Source organism: Pan paniscus, chromosome 13 (genome assembly GCF_029289425.2).
Source record: "Pan paniscus chromosome 13, NHGRI_mPanPan1-v2.0_pri, whole genome shotgun sequence".
Taxonomy (NCBI): Eukaryota; Metazoa; Chordata; class Mammalia; order Primates; family Hominidae; genus Pan; species Pan paniscus.
In genome coordinates, this window is record NC_073262.2 from 67,840,276 (window position 1) to 67,862,733 (window position 22,458).

Consider the following 22,458-nt stretch of genomic DNA (forward strand, 5'->3'; position numbering starts at 1 on the left):
AAAATAAAACTAATGTTTTTAGCCATCTTATGTCAATTTTGATGATCACATCATCAATCCAACTCTAAGCTGTGTGGAATAATCACAGCTTTTATGCTTTTGAGTGCAGGAAGAGTTTGGGCATTTTCTGCAAGCCTTAAGTACCTAAAGATGTGTAATCCATCTGTCTGATATCACCTGCCATGAACTGAATGGCTGTGGCTCTTCTCCAGTGCTGAATGAAAATGAAACAGCATGACAAACATGTCTTAAGGAAATTCTATGAAACACGGTCGCTTTCTTAGAGGAGAAAAACAAAAACAAAAAAAGGTTGATTTGAGGATTTGGTTTTGAACTAATTTTGATGTCTTTATTGACAATGAATGAAAAACACACTGCAATTGGAATGGGAGATCTGGGTTAGTATTGAGTCTGCTGCTAATGGTATGCCTGTATCATCTAACCTGTCTCAGCCTCAGTATCATTGAGGCACCTCAACACAGAAATGGCTGCCCTTTTCCAGATGGGAATAGCTAATTTATATTAACACATACATTTTACTTAATTGGATTCTCCTGGTTGGTTTTTGTTTTAGAAATAAAATTAGGTTTAAAATATCTAATGTGGAAATCACCGAGTAATTTTCACAAATTATTCTGATTTATCTGAGATGATATGGAACAAGGTGCCATCACAAAATCATGAAAAACTTTTTACAAATAAATAGTCATTTACCTTCTTATTTACTTATCAAGGGCTGGAATAAAGAATTTGAATCTTGGTCAAAAGAAAGTAAAAACGTCTCGTTGAAATTCCCATGCTGTTGTCTCTAAGTCCTCGGAAGATAGGCTAGTTCCAGACTCTCAGCTTTTCCCCTGCAAGGGAATTAGGGTATGCCCAATATTTGGGTAGGCTGAGAAATTAAAGAATTTAGTGAGTAGAGTTTCTCATGGCTTCACTGACAATTTTGCTGTTTGGAAATCCCTCATAGTTCTTTCGCAGTTCTCTTTTACTTTTTTCCTCGCCTTTCTTGTACTCTGTGAGCTTATTATACAGAGTTCTTACATAATTTTATATTCATATTAGAGCAGACTTTAAAAATTAATTCTTACTGATGCCTTGGTGTGGAATATATATATTATTAATGATTATATGCACATTATAATTTATTAAAATACATAAAATTTAATATATCAAATTTTCTACAGAGCTATCTTTGCAAGGACAAAAAAGATATGAAAAAAATCTTAGGAGATGATCTCTTTAACTAAAAACCAAAAAGCCTGTGGATGAATGTGTGTAGGTAAAGCAAATACATCCCTTTGTTAACTAGTAAAAAGATTATGGTTCAGTATATCGTATTTGAGGAATAAACTGTGGAACTCCAAATCTGGAAAGGATCTCGAAATCATTTATTTGGAAAATATTTATGGAGGGATTCTACGAATCAGTACTCTGTTTGAACCAGGAACCCATGGTCACTTCCCTGGGGCTGACAGTCCAATGTGGGAGGCAGATTTTTATACAGATAATTATAACACAGTTATATATGGCTGGTTATTGTCTGAAGTTCATAAAAAGTATCAATATGTTCATCCCAGGGAAGGGAGAGAGAGGTATGGTTTGGAGAAATTTCCCTGAGGAAGTGATATTGGAGTAGGTTTTGTAGGCTAGTTGGAATTTGATTGGGGTCTTGTGGTGGTGGTTGGGAAAGGATTGTTAGGAAGACACATTAGTAGAGACACATTGAGCAGGTGGGGTGGGGGTGGCATGTGTGCAGATGCAGAGACAAGAAAGAGCATGGAGAGTTTGGGAGCAATGACAAGCAATTCATTATGGGTGGACATCACCCTGCACAGAAGGGAGTGGTATGACATAAAACTCTAAAGTTAGGCAGGATAGATCACTGAGGACCCTGTACTACACACGAAAGTATGCCATGGATGGGGAGTGTTATGATCAATGTGAAGATTGGAAAGATGGTGGCAGTATGAAGCGTGGACAGGCAGGGAGTGATCCTAGAGCAGTAGTTTTCAAATGTTGTGGTTTCAGGATTTCTTTACATTCTTAAAATCATTCATGAACCCAAAGAACTTTTGTTTATTGGGGGACATAGCTATCCATACTTACCATATTAAAAATTAAAATGAAAAAATGTAAAAATTCTTATTAACTAATAATAAGCACTTGTATGTTTATACAGACAATAGATGGTTAATGAAAACAACTATATTATTCAAAACAGAAAAAAATTTAATAAGAAGAATGAATTTGTTTCACATTTAGTCAAATATCTTTATGTCACTTAAGAGAATACATTTAGATTTTCATAAATGCTTCTGTGTTCAGTCTGATAGAATATGTTGTTTTATTGAAATATATGAAGAGAATTTTCACGCATATGTGTGGCTGGAAAAGGGAGTGTTTTAATTGCCTTTCCAGGTAACTGTGAATATCCTTCTTTAATATCATGTCAAAACTCTACAAATGGTAGTTTATTAAATTAGTTGTGTGAAATCAAAAGCCATATCAATGAACTTTTGATTTATTTTGTCCTTTGAATAAGTCTTTTACCTAATCATGCACTAATTATTTGGAAAATGGCACATTGTTATGAAGGTCTTCCAGATTTTGACAAATTTTATTATATAATATCCAAAAATCGCATTTGTTACTATCACCACTAGTGTCATGAGAAAAGTTGTAATGTATGGGTAGGCTGTCAAGCTCCCAGTGGCAGGTAAAAGTTTTCCCAAATTCCAATTTCCTCTTGAAAGCTCAAATTTTGACATTGACAACAAATGGTGTCATTTGCTTTTCCTGAAGTGACAGGCTTTCCCTTTGTTCATTTTTGAGAAAATGTGTGCCGAATACTCAAGTCTGAATAACCATAGTTTGTCAGTTATTCTTTCAAGTGAAAATGGTGTTCCATGAAAAAAAGAAAAGTGGCTTATTCAGCTCCTGACTCAATCACACAAGTGCTTTTCCTAGAGACAACTAGGACACTTCAGTATGCAGTCAAATACTTTATATATTCCTCCTATTTCATCATACAGAATGTTAAAAATATGTATTTTTAGGGTTGTGCTTGAATGAAATTAATATGTACTGCTTCATCAGAGATGTATTATGTGAACTGGCATTATTTTTCTTACTGAGAGTGTGCAGCAATGAAGAAAATGCAGACTACGCCTATAGTTTGATGCTACTGCATTGATTCCTGCTAAAGCATTAGCAGTTTTAGCACATGCCTATTGCTTTATCAGTGCAAGTGCCAAAACAGTGAAAAAAGACAAATGCCATTTTGGTATTATTACGAAAGTAGTTTAGAACTCAAAGCTCCCACACAAAGGGCCCCAGGAATCCCCAGTTGTCTAAAATCTATACTTTGAGAACAACTGCCCTATAAGAAAGCAGTTAGATACCACTCAATAGTCAAAAGAAGAGAAGTAAAGGATCTGACTATAGCTCTGGTACCAAAAGGCATGGACTTAGAAATCAGAACTGGATTCAAGGCCTGACTCTGCTGTGTTCCTGAAGCTTTTTTATTCTTTATAATTTCCCTAGCTGTACAATGGAGATAATCATAGTTCATACTTTATAGAGCTAATATAACATTTAAATGAGAAAATGAACCTAAAGGGTGAGCACAGTGCCTGGAATACATTAATAGTAGGCCATCAATAAGTTAGGGAGAAAAACCACAGCCAGAAGAGTGTATTTAATGCACAAGTATAGGAGAGAGAAAAACAATGAGATTTTGTGACTGACTTGATAGGAGATGTGAATTAAAGTTATAGGGTTAAGCTCACTTCCAGGTTTCCAGCTTAAGCTACAAATCGACATTAACCCAATAGAGAAATGGAGGTTTGTAAGGCATGATAATAAATTCTGTTTGGAACCTGTTCAGTTTGAGATAGCTGTGAGACATCTGGATATAGAATTAAAATATGGATCTGAGACTCAGAAAGCTGTCTGGGCTCGGGTAAAGTTGATTAAGAAGTTACTGGATGAGTCTGGGCATGGTGGCCCATGACTGTAATCCCAGCACTTTGGAGGCTGAGGCAGGAGGATTGCTTGAGCCCAGGAATTCAACGCTGCAGTGAGCTATGATCTTGCCAGTGCACTCCAGCCTAAGCTGCAAAACAAGACCTTGTAAAAAAAAAAAAAAAAAAAAAAAAAAAAAAAAAAAAAGAGCAGTCACTGGTTGAAGCTGAAGCTAAGAATATTCATGGCATTGCCTAAGGAAAAAAAGTGAAAGGATGATGAGTGAAGAGGCAAGACTCACACAACTACCAATTTTTAAGTAAAGGGAACAGAGAGGATGATAGACAATGAAGTTAGAACAATTACCTAGATGCCAAAGAGGAATTTCCAAGATGCTAATTAAAAGACATACTTGGGATTTAACAATTAGTCCAACTCTCTGCCTGTAAAATAAATGAAGAACAGTCCCAAAGAAGCTAAGTAATCTCCTCTAAAATGTCTACTGACAAACACAAATTATGACCTTTTCTATTATAGTTGACATATTTGTCTTGAATCTTACTATTATATGATTTGCTCTAAAAGATCTAAGCTGTATATAAATAACTACAGAAAAATAGATTTGACTAGTTCATTTCAGTTTTCTAGCCTCACCTATCAGTGTACTATGATGCTAACATAATCTTATGAAAGTACTTGAAGCCAGCCAATACAATGAGTACAAGACTAATATTTGTTAATGAATCAGAATCTAGAAAAATAGCATTGTAAACATTTCGGATATGCTGTGGTGTTACTAAGGAAAAATTTATTTTTTTCCATTAGTCATGGCCTATGGGTTCTCATCTTGCCTAATTTTCCAGAACAGCAGACAGTTTGGCAAATTGTATTGGTCCATAACCTGTAGTATTAGTAGTGTCTCTCTTTCCCTCTCTCTGTTGGGATTTTTATGATTGTGTTGCAGTCAAAATCGATTAGTTCTGGTCTGTTTCCATGGAAACAAGATTGTGTCAGAAGGCTGTAAATTTTTCATCTTTATGGATGGAAAGTTGCTGTATGTCATACAATTCGAGATAGCATTAAAAAAATCTGTAATGTATTTTCATGTCTTTGAGAAGGAGAGTGTGAGTTGCTGTGAAGGACTGGGTCCATTACTGAGGAGGGATGCTGTATTTTCTTGGTATCTACAAGAGACTATTATAGTAAGGATATAATGTAAAAGACAAGATTGACCGATGAATTACCTGTTGAAGAAAATTAGTTATTTTTCCCAGTGAAATTTTCACTGAGAGCTAATGATTGTCTGTTATTTACCATATATTCTCAGGCAGCATATGCACCCAACAGCACAAGATTTATCAAAGGCATACATAGAGCACTCAGCACATTATAATGATAACCACTGGACACATTCCAAGGCAGAATTAAATACTATTTTCTATAATTTCAATAGTTTTGAAATAACACCTTAATCAGGGGGCTGTGAAGATTGAATAACAATAAACAAAATTCTATTGAATGATTACTATATCTCAGACACTGTCATGCCATATATGCATGTTAGCCCATTTAATCACTGTTACAATTTCATGAGGTTGATACCATTAATATTTCCACTTTAGAGATCAAGAAACTTAGGTGCAGGTAGACTAGATAAGACAAGGAGCCAAGATTTAAACCTGTCTAGTTCAGAAAAAAAAAAAAAAAAGCCTAGGTACCTAAGCCTGCAAAATGAGAAGATTCTTGATGTTTGCTGAAACAAAATTAGGATAAATCAGCTACCTTACTGGGAGGTTACTATGTATAAAGCCCTGTGTCAGGAATGAGTGGTATAATCTAAGAAATGTAGCAATATAGTCCTCATCTTTATTTCCACATAGGAGATAAAGCAAACAGGAATGAATTAATAACAAACATAAAACCCACATCTACTTTCACATGTATGCTACACACTTTGGAGTTATTTAATGATAAATTAAAAACCTAGGCTAGCTTCTTCTATGTCAGGTACCTCTTGCTCTCAGTGTGTTGTCAAGGAAATCAGCATTACTATTAGTCTGAATAAATCTATTGAGAAAGTAACTCTACAGCAAGGGTATCACTACGTTATAGCCAAACACAGATGAAATCTAGACCTTCTTTATGTTATTGTTCCGTTTCTATTAGCTAAACACATGATTGCCAACATGTGTTAACTATTTAACGAGATGATCTATTTCTGTTTTTCTGTACCTGGACTCAATGTCATGGCTCTGAAAAAAAAATAGCTTAGTAAAAAAAGCATGGGTTCATCTCTACCTTCAAGATAATTATCCTGGAACTAATTAATTTTTAGGGGTTGATATTTTCTGTGACTTCATCCTTATCAGATAGTTATTAGCTTGAAGAGACAACTGCTAACTAGTAACAAAAATAAGTCAACATCTTAAAGGACAAATCAGCATCACTGGATTTATTATCTCTTTAATGTTTCTATTAAATGCTTGCAAAGTAAACTGTGTGTTTGACCCCCCAGTATTCATTCCATTCCAGATGTTTCCTTCAAGTCCCTTGCCCATCTTCATTTAAGGACCAGGTATATGATCTAATTCTGGCCAAGGAAAGGTGAGGGGACTTCAGTCAAGTCATTGTTTGTAAAAAGTTTCTTCACTCCCAAGAAAGAGAACAAAGAGAAGATAGCATTCTCTGTCCTCTGGACCCTTTTCTATTGGGATAGAATACATGGCACTACTTCAGCCAAATTAAAACCAGAAGAGATGCCAATCTGAGAGCAAAGCTGACACACTGAGGGTGGCAGGTCACAGAGACATATTTACCCCTGGGCCTTTGATGGATCACTCAGCTTGTGGACCCGAACAACCTCTGCACTTCTTGTTCTGTTCAATAAACATCTTTCTTGACTAAGACAGTTTTAGACAGTTTTTCTAGTTAGTTGCAGATGATACACCAAATAAATAAATAGTCTTTGGTCAGTTCAAAAACTTGACCAATTCAGAAGCCAGCTCACAACCAAGTACTCACCACATATTTGGATGACCTTTACCCCATACAGTCAGGTGAGCCATAGATCCAATTACCAAATAAATATAATAAAATTTAAAGTAAATACAGTCCAGGGTAATTTACTAAATAGACGGGATGAATGTCTCTCTTAAAAGAAAAATATACAAAAAACTGAGTTGCTGGGCACGGTGGCTCACACCTGTAATCCCAGCACTTTGGGAGGCCGAGGCAGGCAGATCACGAGGTCAGAAGATCGAGACCATCCTGGCTAACACGATGAAACCTCGTCTCTACTAAAAATACAAAAAACTAGCCGGGCTTGTGGCGGGTGCCTGTAGTCTCAGCTACTCAGGAGGCTGAGGCAGGAAAATGGTGTGAACCCGGGAGGCAGAGCTTGCGGTGAGCCAAGTTCATGCCACTGCACTCCAGCCTGGGTGACAGAGAGAGACTCTGTCTCAAAAAAAAAAAAACAAAAAAAAAAAAAACAAAAAAACTGAGTTAATCTCTCTTTCTTACATCACTAGCCTTTGGCATCATTCCATTCCCTAAGGTCATCTGTGCTATGTCTCCCTGTATGTATTTGCCTCTTTGGAAGAACAAACTGGTAGAGGAAGGAAGAAAACACCCCTCTGCCTTCTTTTGGTCCTGATACAGCTGTCCTTGTTAAATAGTAGAGATTTTAGTTTATTTTCCACAAAAACAAACTTATACCCAGAAGTTGTTTAGTTACCTTAGATAGTCACAGCACCTTTTTCTGGAAAAGCTCCAGGTCCCTTCTGTGAATTATCTCATTTATTCTTACAATATCCCTAGAAAAGATTCTTTGCTCCTTTCCCAGTAAGCCACTCTACTATGAATCCTTGACAGGTATCTCATCCCTGTCAAACCTTGATGTGGCTTGGCTTCAGTTTTCTTGCTCCATAATCTCTGTAGAAAGAGAATACAGGTGAAATTAGCCTATAATCTTTGACATTTGGCATAGGGGTGCTCTGGCTCTGTGTCTGGGTTTTATTCCTTTTTTTTTTTATGGCCCTGGATTGAGAAAGCAAGGATGATGCAAAGCAAGATATTTGACCCTTGTTAAAAGCATGCCCTAGCATGATTTAGGAAGAATGGGACCAGGAACCACTGCCAGGATCCTAGGGTTGGGACAGGGGTGCTCCCCCTTCTTTGGCAGCCTTGATCCATTTAGTCTTTCTGAAGGCATGCTGGCACTCCTGAGCATCCTTCTGTTCTTCCCTCTTGCTTCCTTCTCTCCTCTTCCCTCCTTACATCTTCCCCTTTGCTTCTTTTCCTCAAACATCTCAAAGACCAAAGAGGTAGACTAGTGGAACATGTGGTTCACATTGGTGTTGCAGGTCATTTTCTAGTTCCTTCCCCTCTCCACCTAAAACCCAGTTTGATTGGCTTACTAAAATAAGATAAATAAACCTATTTAGTAGCTTCTAAGAGTATATTTTAGACAAGCTGAGGTAAAAAGCCAGCATGCTAAATATTAACCTAAATGTAATAACCAGATGTCGTACTTCTTTCCGCTATAACCAATAGCAATGGCTTAGCAGAGTTAAACCAATAATAATAATTTCAAAGGGCAATATATATAATTCTAAAATCAGTAACTGACATTTAAAACAATATTTACTGCAATTCATTTATACAATGCTCATAAGCCAAACTAGTCATGAATTCTCACCAGTAAATTTCCCTTGGCCACTTACCATAACAAAAAAACATTAAATCTCACTTTTACAATTTTATACATGGTCTATAAAATCTTTGTCTCCAGATGAACTCTCTCCTAAGCCATGATTTTTTTTCTCTATTCTGTTCCCAGAGTGATGGTTTCAAAACACATATCCTACCCTTGTTCAAATCTGTCAGTGGCTCTCAGTGACTCAGAATCACTTTAGCAAAGTATGGAAGTGCCTTCATGATCTGGCCTCTGCCTCTCTTCTCTTACCTCTCACTAAGTGGTAACAATAACACAAATGCTAATAATAATACCCATAAGACACACCTTGCATCAGAAATTGAGCAATAGATTGTTACATAAATTTATAATTCTTCAAGAAATGTTAGTTCCCTCTACTTCACAGCCACAAGCTTAATAAATGTTATTTCCCTTGTCTTCATAGTACACAAGTAACTAAGTTTTAAATACTTTGACCTTCAACCTGAGCTATAATGAACATGATGTTAAGTATGTTAAATAACCAAAACATCAATTTAAATACATTTTTAAAATATTTGAGAGCTTTTTGCTGGGATGTGGAGGGGGATGAGGTAGGGAGGGCTGGATATCGAAGAGGGAATAAGGAGGAGCAGAAGGGTGGAGTTTGAAAAAGCATCCCAGAAGTTTCTGATTTGCTTGAGTTATCTTTCTTTTTCCTACCCTTATGAAAATTACTGATTTACAGATTGGAGAAAATATATTTTATGGCCTTGGCTTCAAACAGGAGAGAGTATTTTTTTTCTTTTTCAATCCCAAGTATCCATGGGAAATCGCAGTGATTCCTGCATGTGGATTCATACTTCACTTTAGGCCACATACTTCAAACTGCGTTATATCTTAATAACAGTTGCATCTCACTTATTTTTAAAAGCAGCCCTGGCTTACAAATTAACTATTATATAAAATTGGACTCTAAGCAATTCTGAACTTCAGTGAGCATAAGAATCACCTGTGCAGCAGGGCGCGGTGGCTCACGCCTGTAATCCCAGCACTTTGGGAGGCCGAGGCGGGTGGATCACAAGGTCAGGAGTTCGAGACCAGCCTGATCAACATGGTGAAACCCCGTCTCTACTAAAAATACAAAAATTAGCCAGGTGTGGTGGTGTGCACCTGTAATCCCAGGTACTCAGGAGGCTGACGCACAGGAGAAGTGCTTGAACCTGGGAGGCAGAGGTTGCAGTGAGCTGAGATCACGCCACTGCACTCCAGCCTGTGTGACAGAGCAAGATTCCATCCGCCCCACTTCAAAAAAAAAAAAAAAAAAAAAAGAATCACCTGTGCTACTTGTAAAAGATGCAGATTTCTGGATTCAATTTCTGGAGATTCTGCAAAAAGTAGGTCTGAGGTAGGGCCGAGGGATCTGCATTTTTAATACACTCCCTAAGTGAGTTTTGTGCAAGCGATGCATGGATGACTATTTGAGAAAGGATGATCTAAAGGAATGAGTAAAGAATATGATCTGAGTGCTTTTGGCAATCAAGCCTGGAATTTTGCTGTAATGTCCCCAGTAACTAAGAAAAAATTGAAGCATATTGGATCACATGAATTTTGTTCTATTTTAGGAAAAAACAAAACAAACACATTTCCTAAAAGTTGTATATAAAAAGCAAACATTTTTCAAGAACTAAACTGAAGGGAGGAAAGTTTGTTTAGGATATAGTATAAAGGACATGAGGCAACATGCTCAACAGACATCTTAAATTTTATTTTGCACAGATGCGTACAAGATGCAAAAAAGTCTTTCTCTGATGGTTGCAATTAGTTAAACTAAGTGAATTTCATTTAGAAGGTGATGAGATAAGATGGTCCAGAAACTTTGCTTTCAGATGACCTAATACATTTATTGATCCGGAGATCCCCCAAAAACGGTTAGCCTGCATTTGAAATTATCTTAATAAAATTTCAGCATTTTAGTAATTTAGGAGAAATTCTTTGGTTTTCAAATAAGGAAGTGATAGCTCAAACAGCATGATAGAAATTTTACCCTAAAAATGCTAGATGTCACCAGCTGAGGAATCTTAGACAAATTAAATCTTTAATTTTATTTTTCTTAAGCCGTTTCTACTTAGTATTGTTATTAATGCTTATGCTAATATCAACAATTGAATATTCTAGAGGCAAGTTTGTATCCTCTTTTGTGGTTATTTTAGTTTATCCTGAAAATTTATTTATCCTTTAAGATCTTCTAGTTCCCAGTGTTGTAAAATTTTTGTCTTACTATGGCTCCATTATTTTTTAGCATCATTTTGCATCTTTACTCTTTATCTCTGGCCATGAAAGCAACTTTATTTTCTTTCAATTGTTTTTATCTTCCTTTATACTGATGACATGATATACCTGCTTAAGAATTTTTCAGGTTACAACCATTTGTGTCATGCAGTAGGCTGTAAAATTCTGGCTGTTCAGCATTTTGCACAAGAACAGAAGCAGATCCAAAGGTGGTCATGGAGGAACTCACAAGCTTTGCCATGAGGAAGGGACAGCTTTCCATCTAGGTGGGAATGTGGTTGGCTTTTCAACCTCTGTGATGAGGTAACAGTCTCAATTACCATCTGCTCACTTGGTTTTAAGACTTCAGGTCCCTATGAAAGAGGTAACTTCAAATGGGCAAATCACCAAGATATTAGAGGGTGAAATATTGAAATGTTGTCTAGGAAGCCAAGTTGTCCGTTCAGTTCTTGGGGAGCTCCAGAGATTCTCCTTGTAGTAACTTTGATCACCTTCGTGGTGGTTCATGTTAACTTAAAGTCTGAGACTTCTTTCTTTCTTTGTGTTGTATAAAATTCATTTCTTCCTTTAAAAATGTTGAGCTCAGGAGGCTGAGAGCTAAGTGTACATTTTGAAAGAGTAAATTCATTAGCCTACAGTCCTTAACAGATGTATCACATACATTTTCTCCATTTTCCTTGTCTTGAGATTCCTATTGCACAAAGATATATATATATAACTTTATATATATAAAACTTTATATATATAATGTTATATTTATATATAACATTATATATAACTATATTTATATAAAACTTTATATATATATAACTTTATATATATATAAAAAACTTTGCATCACTTTTTAGAAGAGGTGAGATATAATAAATAAAAATCAAGTTCCTCTATGTGATTTAAAAGGCTTTTTCATTCTTTAGCATGATTCTATACTTCTTATAAACCATTTTTTTCTCAAGGACTATACTTAATTTTATAATAAAAATAAATATTAAGAAATGAACTTGGAAGCACTGTATCCTAACATTGAAAATAATCTTTCAGGCCATCTAGTTTCATCAACCTAGTTTAAAGCAGTGGTTCTCAAAATTTAGCATGAGAATCACCGGGCTAACTTCGTGTTAAAACACAGCTTTCTGGGCTCCACCCCAGGTATATATGGCTGGGACCCAATTTTGCATTTCTAACAAATGCACAGATAATGCTGATGTTGCCAGCCCAGGAACCACACTTTGACAATACCTAGCTTATTGAATCCAGGATTTTACGCTGTTGTTTTTTTTTTTTTCAGGTTAGAAACATGTATACTGGGCATATCACTTTCATTTTTGCAGTTTCTTAAAGATGACAATCATAGCTTCTTCAGTCTCATTTATTTATTCATTTGATGCCCTATGGTGCAATTTCGCTGCACCTGGAACCTTGAAATGATTTACAGCAGTATTACACAGAAGTCTGCAATCGCTTTCAGTCTCCCTGCTGCCAGCCTGACTCCCATATAGCCTGTTTTTACCTCGCCTGTCAGAGTGATTTGAGAACATAGAAATCGAATCATATCATTCCTCTGCTCAGAAGCCCCCAGAAGCTACCCAGAAAAAAAGTCCCAAATCCTTACAGTTGCCTAAAAGGCCTTATAATCTGTCTGACCTTTTGGTTATCTAGTGGAAGGCACCTCCTTCTATTCTCCTCCTCCCTCAGTTCTCTGTAGCCTAACTGGCTTCCAGCTGTCCTCTGTACCTGGAAGCACACACAGACTATTCCCTTATTCCAGTATGCTCTTCCTCTAGGAAGCTGAATGACTAACTCTTTTATCTCCTTCAAGTCTTGGCCAAAAGTTTACCGTCTTAAAGAGACCTGCTCACACATCTCCTCTAATCTCTTACTCTGCTCTGATGTTTCCAAGTCACTTATCATTTTGTTAGGTACTATATAACTTACTTATAATGTTTATTATTCATTTTATGTCTCCCCTGGATAGCACAGAAACAGCACAGGGGCTGGAATATTTGCCTTTTTGCGGTCTATTTTCACCAATGAATCTCATGTGTCTAGAACAGTACACGCACATAGTAGTGCTCAATGAATACTTTTTTAAATCAATGAATTATTTAATTTTGGTTTCTGAAAAATTTAGTAGTTTTTTTTTTTAGATTTATTATTTGGAAATTCAGCCCAATCTTTAGAAACTCACATATTCTATTTATGGCAACATATTTTATAATAGCAATGTCTAGAAAAAATGAAACCATCCACTAATGGGGTATTGATTAAGTAAATCAGATAACTTTGTCTTGTATTATATAGATATTAAGATGATAAAACATAAAAGGACTCAACATAGGAAAAACAAAGTCAAACTTTATAGGCACTATATTTATTAATTATGTAGCCTTATTTAATCTAAATCAAAATACATACATTACAATCCTCTTTACCTCAAAAATAATTATATAACTATGCCAAGTTTACTAGACTCTCTTGAAAACAAAGCAAATTGAAGACTGAATACTTTACCACTCTAAAATATCTTAGGAAGTAAGAATGATAATAGAGAACAGTGATTAAGCACTGGTCACTTATCAGGGACTGATTACTTCATTTAATATTCATAACAAATATATAAGATAAACATGATTGTTGTTTGTATTTTTTAGATAAGAAAACTATAATGTTCAGAGGGGACAAGTAACTTGCCCAAGGTCACATGACTAGTAAATGTTGCCATCAAATTCTATAATTTTTTCTTTGGGAAAATTAATCAAAGCCTCTCTACAATGATCTTACCAATGAACTTCTCCAGCTACATCTTACATACTCTGTATATTTCCATTCCTTAAAAGACCCCAGCCTCTGACATCTGGCGTTCAAAAATGTTTACGCTGTCTGAAATATCATTGACCACCAACTGTCACCTCTTAAAATCCTACTAAAAATTTTACAGTAATTATATATATTCTATCTTCTGTTGTTATTGAAGATGTGCCTTATTGCTTCTACATTTATTATTAAATTCCTTGAGGAGAAGGATGTATTGACTACCTACCACAGTAAGCAGGGCATTATCAGATATATGGTGGATACAATTGCCCAAAAAATCTTACAAACATTCTGTCCAATGTGGTAGCCATTGACCACATGAGGAACTGAGCATTTGAAATGTGGGTAGGTGCCAAATTTCAAAATGATATTTAGGACATATCATCTTAAACAAAATATATCATTAATAAAATCAATCTTATTGTTTTCTTTTTTTGATATTAAAATCTAGAACATTTAAAATTACCTACATGGGACTCATTATATTTCTAATGCACTGTGCTTTTTTCAGATATACCTGTTCCCTACTCCATCACTCTCCTCCAAGGGATCAAACCCATGAACAAATGCATGAATTAAGCAAGAGGCGAATCCCTTATTCTGAGATGTTCTACATGGGAGAGGGGGCTGTCTCTGGATCAATAGTTTTTCTATTTTATGTAGTCAGGTTGCTGCTTTTGTCTTTTGGTCTAAGAAACACCATAGTGAAAAAGCTACTTGGTCCATAAGTGAACATTCTCTCTCTGTGTGCGCAGTGGAGCAGAAACCACATGCAAATCAGAATATAACAGCATTACAGGAAGCTTTCTATTTTGAAGTACATTGGCAACATGACAAATATAAAGCAAACAGCATTCTCTGAACAATCCTTGATCCCTTTCCTACCCCAACATCAGCCATAATAGACAGCCCTATGTATTGCCCTCAGCCACATGTCTCCTACTGCTTGCTGGTACCATGTGCTTTAGGCAGTTTCTTTCCAGGCAAACACAGACTGTTTACTGACTGTAATCAAAATGACAGCCCACTGTTTTCACAACTGAGTGTTGAGAGTCGATTGCCTTTTTCACTTGGCAACCTGAGGAAAATTGAGAACTGGGAACTTGAGGTATGACTTACATTACTTCAAGATGGCGGTGTTGACTACTCCACATGTTATCTGCATTCCTTGGAGATTTAAAATACAGAGGATTGGGATTTGTCTGGCTCAGAGCAAAGAGGTTTTAATCACTGCTTTCAGATGGGTGCAAATCGTAAACCACACTGGAGCACAGGATGATTTAGGTGTGTCTGAAGTTCAGCTGCCATTTGATTCTTCATCAGCAAAAAACCAATCACATAAAGAGGCCTTCCCCACTAAGCAGGCCCCTTAGATACACAGTTATAATGTTACAGAGTGGATCACTCCAAGATGGTGCCTCAGAAGATAATGCAATATACTAGAAAAACATGCCCCTGCCCTATCTTTATTAGAAATGAGATTTAATGAAAAGATAAGAGAGAGGAAAACAGAAGGAGAGATATACAAGTTGCAAATCAGACCAACTATTCTAGACTTGTCTCTGCTGTCACTTGTGTGATATATTGAACACTTGAGATCTCAGATGTTTAGTGTTTATGTGAGTAAAAAAGAAGGGAGAGGTGGGACATTGACCAGTTAATTTGTAGTACCTCTTTTATCACTAAAACTCTAGTTCAGTGTCCAGACTTTGGGACTCTGTACTAGGCTTACTCCAAATGTTTGTCCCTTCTGAGAGAAACTTCTGAGGGTATAGCAATACCCTTATGCCCTGAACGTGGGTCACTAAACCTTACATAAATCATGTTCCTGAGGTAGGTGTGTCACATCTATTAGAGGATATATTCATTTTTAGAAGACTTTAGTGAACTAGATGCTTGCATAGGTCCTCTGCAGCCCAAATTTAAACTGTTTCTTGATAAATAAATAATATAAATGCCTTGAGTAGAATATAACTTGAAGATCAGTTGCTGAAAAGAACTATCCCTTGAATCCTTTCTAACTCTAGATATTCAATTTTGTACACATGACATCTTCATGAAATGGTAATATAAAAAATCTCCTACTGAGAAATTCCATACAAATTGCAGTTAAAAGAAAAACCTAGAAAACTTTAAGTCTGGTTTTCAGTGAAATATGACCAGTCACTTGGCCATATCTCCCCCAAAAAGGGCCCTTTGAAATAAAGAAAAGATGAAAAAAAAAAAAGTCTTTCCTGGGATCTGAATTCAGGACCCAGAGAATCTGTGTTTTTCCTTCAGGCTCTGAGCACATCATTGGCACCAAAATAGAGCAAAGGACTGTGTGCACTGCCCTGATTTAGGTGTGGATGATGCCACTTACTGCAGCGGGGAATGCAGAGTAAAAGGTCTCTGCACATAAGGACAGGAAGGGGATGCTGTTCAGTGCTCAATTCTTTTGAGGCTAAAGGAGATCCAGAATTCCACAGGTAAGAGAAAATTATATATGATAAAAATTTTGTTTTTAAACAGGGATTGTAGCAACCAAACTGCTGAAGACTGGCGTGGTCTGTCTGTCTTCACCCTCCAGAGGATAGAGGACCTGGTAAGTAAGAAACTGACTAGTGAGGGCAGTAATCCTGAGGAGAAACCTAAGAAGAGGTGAGAGAGAAGATGCCAGGAGGGAGAGATGCCCTGCCGTGTGCCAGGTGTGCCACCCGAGCTGTCTCCTCAAGGACATGGAGGATTCAGGATCCTGATAAAATTGCCAGTGCTAAATCAGACATTGAGTTCACTCATTCTTCAAGTGTCACTCCTCTTTAAAAATTAACAGACTTTTTTTAGAACAATTTTAGGTTTACAGAAAAGTCGATCAGAAAGTATTGAGTTCCCACATCAAGTGCCTTTTTTAATGTCTTAAATATCTGTCTTCAAAATTTTTATTGAGAAATAAATTGAGAGAATAAATAGAAACTATTTTGTTAAGTGTGAAACTTCCCAAATTTAGCTTTCTTGAGGGATGTGTATTGTTGGGGGAGAGGAGGAAGTGTATTATTTTCTGATTAAATTGATCTCACAGTGTTTTCTGAACTGGCACCACTATCATAGATTTAATGGGATATTTAAAAGAAAGGTGTCTTACAATGACAGGATAATTTTAAGATACTGAGTAGAAAACCATTCCTTACAAATGCATAAGAGGGAGCTGACTATTGTTGTTTTCATGGTGTATCTTAACTCTAGTGTTTATTTGCATGAAAATCTGCATCTTGATTTGGATGTGCTCTGCCACTTTTCATTTACCTTCATGCTTTACCCTTTCCTTTTCAAAATGTTCAAAGTGCTTTTGAATAAGGAGTTGGAATGTTTCCTCAAAAGAATCTAGCTAGTTCTTACAATTGTCATCATGTTGGTAGAGGGGAATGGTTATATCAACCATAAATTATTCCCCCTCTGCACTGATTGTGTTATTTAAGGTGACCCTTCTTCATAAAAGCATTCCTCCCCTGGTTCAGGCTTTCATTCTTATCAATATCTCATTGGTTTCTTATTTATATTTTCATTGCAGACTTCCCAAATCCTTTGTGTATAAAGGTTGGATTTTTTTTTTAAATAAATGATCCAATCCCAATGGGAGGACACAAGCACTGTGTCACACACATTCATCATAACCCTGGCCTCGAACATGATAACTTTGCAATTCCTTGGCCAGTATTTCTTCTGTTTATCACAGAAGCACCAGCGACCTGCCTCAAAATGTGGATATTCTCATCTTGAGATTTAACAGATATTTTCTGTTATGATAATCATTTTACTGACCACGTTGGCAGAATGTTAGAGATGGGTGAAGAAAGCATAGTTAAATACTAATACTAAATGATGATCCTCTAGGGAAAAGACTTTAGGATATAATCTTCTCTGAAGGACCTGTAGAGGATTGCCCTCTATGTCTCCTACCCAGCTGTGGGAAACCAATCCAGAACAGCAACTGGGGTGTTAACCCAGGAAATGTCTCCTTAAAAGCCGACTCATCTTAGGAATGAGATTCTTTTTAAGAAATGCAATTAATTATTAATTTCGCTCCACTATTAGATTAATTCACTTCTTTCTCAGATATACCATTTTCTGAAAATATCTTTTAAAATGCATTTTGGCTTTAAAAAATATGTTCGTTTACAGAATCTGCCTTTCCTCCAAATCTGCCTAAATTGCACTTTTAAAAAATTAAAAATCAAAGTGTTTTGCTTCCAACTGATGATTTGGAGAGTCAAAGAATATCTTTCAGTAGACCTACTCTTATTTGATTATTCAAGACTTAGTTCTCCAGATAGCAATTTGTAAGTAAGAAATAAATCAGTGAGTGAATGTATAGTTGTACAAACTTAAAGTTATGGATGCTCAGCTCCAAATGTGTACATTGTTTGTATGGTTAGCTTGCAAAATATACCATAACCAGTAGCTGAATCAACTTTCAAATATCATTGGGATAATAAATTAACAATTTCAAATGTAAAATTATTTAAACACATAAATAAATGCCAGTGTGTTCAACCAAGGGAGAAATGGACACAAGTGTATTTTTTGTTGCTTCCTTAAGTATTTGCATAATATCTTTACTTAACACATGCCCGCTGGTTAGCACTTTGAAATTATTTTGAAAAGCATTTGTCAACTATCTTTCACTTCCCTAGCCAAGTTTTCATTGGCTTCCGTTATTTTTCTTTGTCTTTCTCTAGTCAATTGGTTTTCAAAGCTGGCTACACATTTGAACTACAATTGCAGAGCTTTTAAGCAAATATTGATACCCAGATTCCGCCTCAGAGAATCTGATTGAATTGGTTGAAGGTGGAGCCAAGCATTGCTCTTTTTTAAGTTTTCCGAATGATTCTAATGTGCATCCACAGCTGTGGGCCACTCTGTGAATAAGCTGGTAATGTTCTACCCCTTTTTGTTTTCTTTCAGTATGTTTGCATATCTCTTTCTCTTTAGCTGTGTTTTTTTTTTCTCCTGACATTTTTATTGGTGAGGTCCTATAAATCTATTTTTTTCTTTTCTCATTTTGCTTTTTTCTTTTTTACCTCCTATTTACTGGCCAAGAAGTTCTCATTCCAGGTATATATATTTGATTTATATTCTTATCCCATACTATTCATGCTTTATGTCAGTGTAAGAGAACACAATATGATGGTGAATTATATTTTTGCCTGTTCTTCCAAAGCTAATTTAATAGTTTACATTAATTTTTGGTATAAATATAAAAAGATCAATAGTAGAAACTAAGGCCATTGTCAAAAACGGATATTAAGGAAGGATTTATTTTAAATGTAGTTATTATTGGCTATGACAAAAGACAATAAAACAGTTTAGAATTTTGAGAACATACAGGTCTCAAGGACATGTATATATCATATCAATAGTATTTTTCCCTTTCAGAGGTAAAGGACGGCAATGTGTTTGCCCTAAATTTTAAACTTTAAAAACAAATTTCAATAGTATTTAAAGAACAGAGTGGAAGTGGGAATATTACATATTGCAACAAATAACATAGCAGAAACAAGATATCACTAGCAACAGAAAATAGCAATAGAAAAAAAAGAAAAAAAAAGAATCAATGCTGCTAAGTATTGTGGTGATGTTAATATTGGGAAGAAAACTAGAAATCAAGAAGGTAATGCATAGATTCAAGGATTTGAAATGAAACAGACTGAGCCTAGACTAGGAGAAAAGGAATCTGATTGCCAATGTAGCTGTGCTTCTAAATATGGTCAAGAGGTTTCCTCTCCATGCGGTTTATTTTCCCCAACTGGCGAAAATACTGGTTAGATTGGCAAAAGGAGAAAAAGAAACCTTGCAATTCCTTGGCCAGATCCTGCCTACACATGTGTTTTATTGAATCTATCTGGTATTATAAATAATTTGAAATAGATGATTCCATTTAACAACAGAGGGAAATATTTACTAACAATTTGGATTTTTCAGCTTCTTCAGGGAAGTCATTTGATGTAACAGTCTCCTAGCAGTGAGAAGGCGTTTTCCATTTTAAAAAGGGCATGCATGCACTTTCTAGTTCCTCAGGCCCAACATGAATGGCTTTACTGCTTTCTCTTACCTACTTTGCCCATGTAGGAATTTATGTTCGTTTCTTCTAGAATTTATTATTCAAGGTCATGACCAACCATTATATAAATTCCATGAAAAGAAAATGCTCAGAGTACTTGGGAACATGTTTAGTTAGGCATAATAAAAACAACTTATATGGAGAAAAATAAATGTCACAAGCAGAAACACCAAGGAGACAGAGAAACTAACAAACAGGCGACTAGTCCTCAAATAGAGGCTTAAGCCCACAAAACGTGTCCTATTAAACCTTATGCAAGAATATGTTGGACTCTAGACCAGAAGCGCAATGTCACTTGTTAGAAATATGAATTGGAATTTAGTGAATTATTCCAGTTCAAGCTCTTTCTTGGGAAAGGAAAAGGACAAAATGTTCTGTACAACCAAAGTAAGAATAAAGTATATTCTGAAAATCAGGAGATTAAAATTCCCAAAAGGGAGCTTCTTGGCAGAAAATGGTCAAAGTTATTTAAAGAGTGACTTTGAATTCACCCATTGAATAAAACAATATTAAACCACTATTTAATAATTAAGGGACCATCATTTCTCTAACTTTGCTCCAGCACAGAGTTTAATCACATGAAGGGCTCCCTATATGCAGTCTCCAAAAAAATGAAAAGCTAATTCAATTCTTACAGAAATAACTCTAGATTTCATAAGGTTTCTCTGAACTAAAACCCCTGAAAATTCATTTATACAACCACACCCAGCATATGTTTACATGTGCTGTATTTTAATATTGTAAACTTGCTTGCAAGTTACTTTTCAGTTGTTCCTTATTCATAGATCTTGGGTAAAACCTTCTTTAAAGTTCTTCCCAGAATGTCCTTTATCATTTCAAATCCTTACAGGAAAGAAGTGGGATATTAAAAAAAGTAATAAAAAAAAAATACTTGGCACATTGAAACTTGTGGTATCCAGTTAAGTAGGTATTCATATGAATTTTAAAGAATTATTCTACTTTAACAAATTATATTTCTGATGTAGATTCAGATTTTAGGTATCCAAAGAGCTGGTGCCTATCAGGAAGTTAATAAAACAAAGTATGTCTGTGCTTAGTAAAAGAGCAAGATTTTATTTATTGCTGTATTATTAAGAGGAAACACTATTCTGCTCCGAAATAGGTGTCTGCACTTGTTACATCCCATTAAAATATAAACAAAGAATGTGTTAATTTCATCCCAGAGGGAAAAATATTTTCAGGTAAAGCTGAACTAAAACAGTAGCTTCTCAATCAAAGATAAATGTGTGAACCGACAATATAAAGCAAGAATATGATCTTCTTTCTTCCAAATTTTCTAACTACCTCAAGTTACAATTGTTCAGTCTACCTCAAGAAGTAATTCAGATGTCAGGTTCTATATGGATTTGCCATGAAAGTTGTTTATAAGGTAAAACGTAAGCATGAAATTTTGAAAATGAAAGCAGTTAGAATTAAAATTAATCGAAAATTTAAAACGAACCTAAAAGTACAGAAATAGAGTTAAGTAATTATATTTCACTGGTAGGTGGGTAATTAATCCTCACAGTTTTGGAAAACTGGTAAAACAACCATTAATATTAAGGTGCGAATGAATAATATATTTTTAGGTGACAAATGATACATGAATTCCCAACCTTCAGTGAGTTCATGTTTCTATACATAAATGAAAATCAGAAAAAAGTAATCTTCACAGCTACCTATGTAAAGAAATATCACTATATAATCAAGTGTTCATTTCTTGGTGAAAAAAAATCTTTAAATGCTTATTCTTATGGATGCTTTTAGTTAACATCAACCCTAAAAATAAGAACTCGTAAGAGTTGGGAGTGACCTAGAACTGAGAGACAGATGAGCAACAAATTCCAAGCACCGCATTTGTCTAGTTGAGAAACACTACCCTCATATTTTTAAGCCTCCCAAGCTCTTAGCCCTCTCAGATCTGCCTAATCAAGAGTCCATTAAGTCATCTTGGCTGCCATGAAGATGAAGCTGACAGCGCAGTTACTTGAGTCAGTTTAAAGAGGCCTAGGGTGGTTGAAGGGAAGGATTAGGAGGCCTGGGGTGCTGAAAGGTCATCCAAGTTCTAGCTCCCAAAGACCCCAGTAGCACACAGCTGTCAGGAGCACGAAGCTACACTTAGAAACAACCTTTGGAGGAAAGCAGGGATTTTGCAGTCCATCAACCATTCATCAGCACAATTTGCCTTTCCACATCTTATTGTACCGTTGATAGAATTGAAGCATTAGAGAGTTTGTGAGTTGATCACATAGCAAAGACTTTCCTGAGATTTAGGTTCAGTTATCTGGTGGTCTTAGTAGAAATTACTTGGCATTTAAATGTGGTTTTGGTGAAACCTAGATTCCCTTTGTGAATCTTTACAGAAACTTCGTCTAACAGGTATATCCTCTTAAGGCAATGTGAAATAAGGCCCTTTGCCTCTATGTTCATAAGAAGAAGAAAGTTTTGAAGTCCATGATGACATATTGGGCATAAATAACTGTCTTCTGGAAGGTATTATGAGTTCTATAAACTCTCCAGGAATTGCCTGGAATGTTAACACTAAGTGATATTATTATAGGTACACAATTGTTGTTGTTTCAGCAAGGGCATCCTTCCAGGATGAGAATTATTCACT

The 22,458-nt window shown here is 35.8% G+C and overlaps 1 protein-coding gene across 7 annotated transcripts in view; it reads right to left on the reverse strand.

Annotated features, from left to right (window-relative positions):
* Positions 1-22,458, reverse strand: part of SCN3A (sodium voltage-gated channel alpha subunit 3) — a 116,888-nt gene that overhangs the window by 91,430 nt on the left and 3,000 nt on the right. For 6 of the 7 annotated variants that reach the window (XM_008974399.4, XM_034954411.3, XM_034954409.3 and 3 more), the window contains exon 2: positions 7,700-7,896. The exons of the other annotated variant lie outside the window; for it this stretch is intronic. The gene's annotated coding sequence lies outside the window, so the exon portion shown is untranslated. The remainder of the gene's footprint in view (positions 1-7,699; positions 7,897-22,458) is intronic. 7 annotated transcript variants of the gene reach the window in all.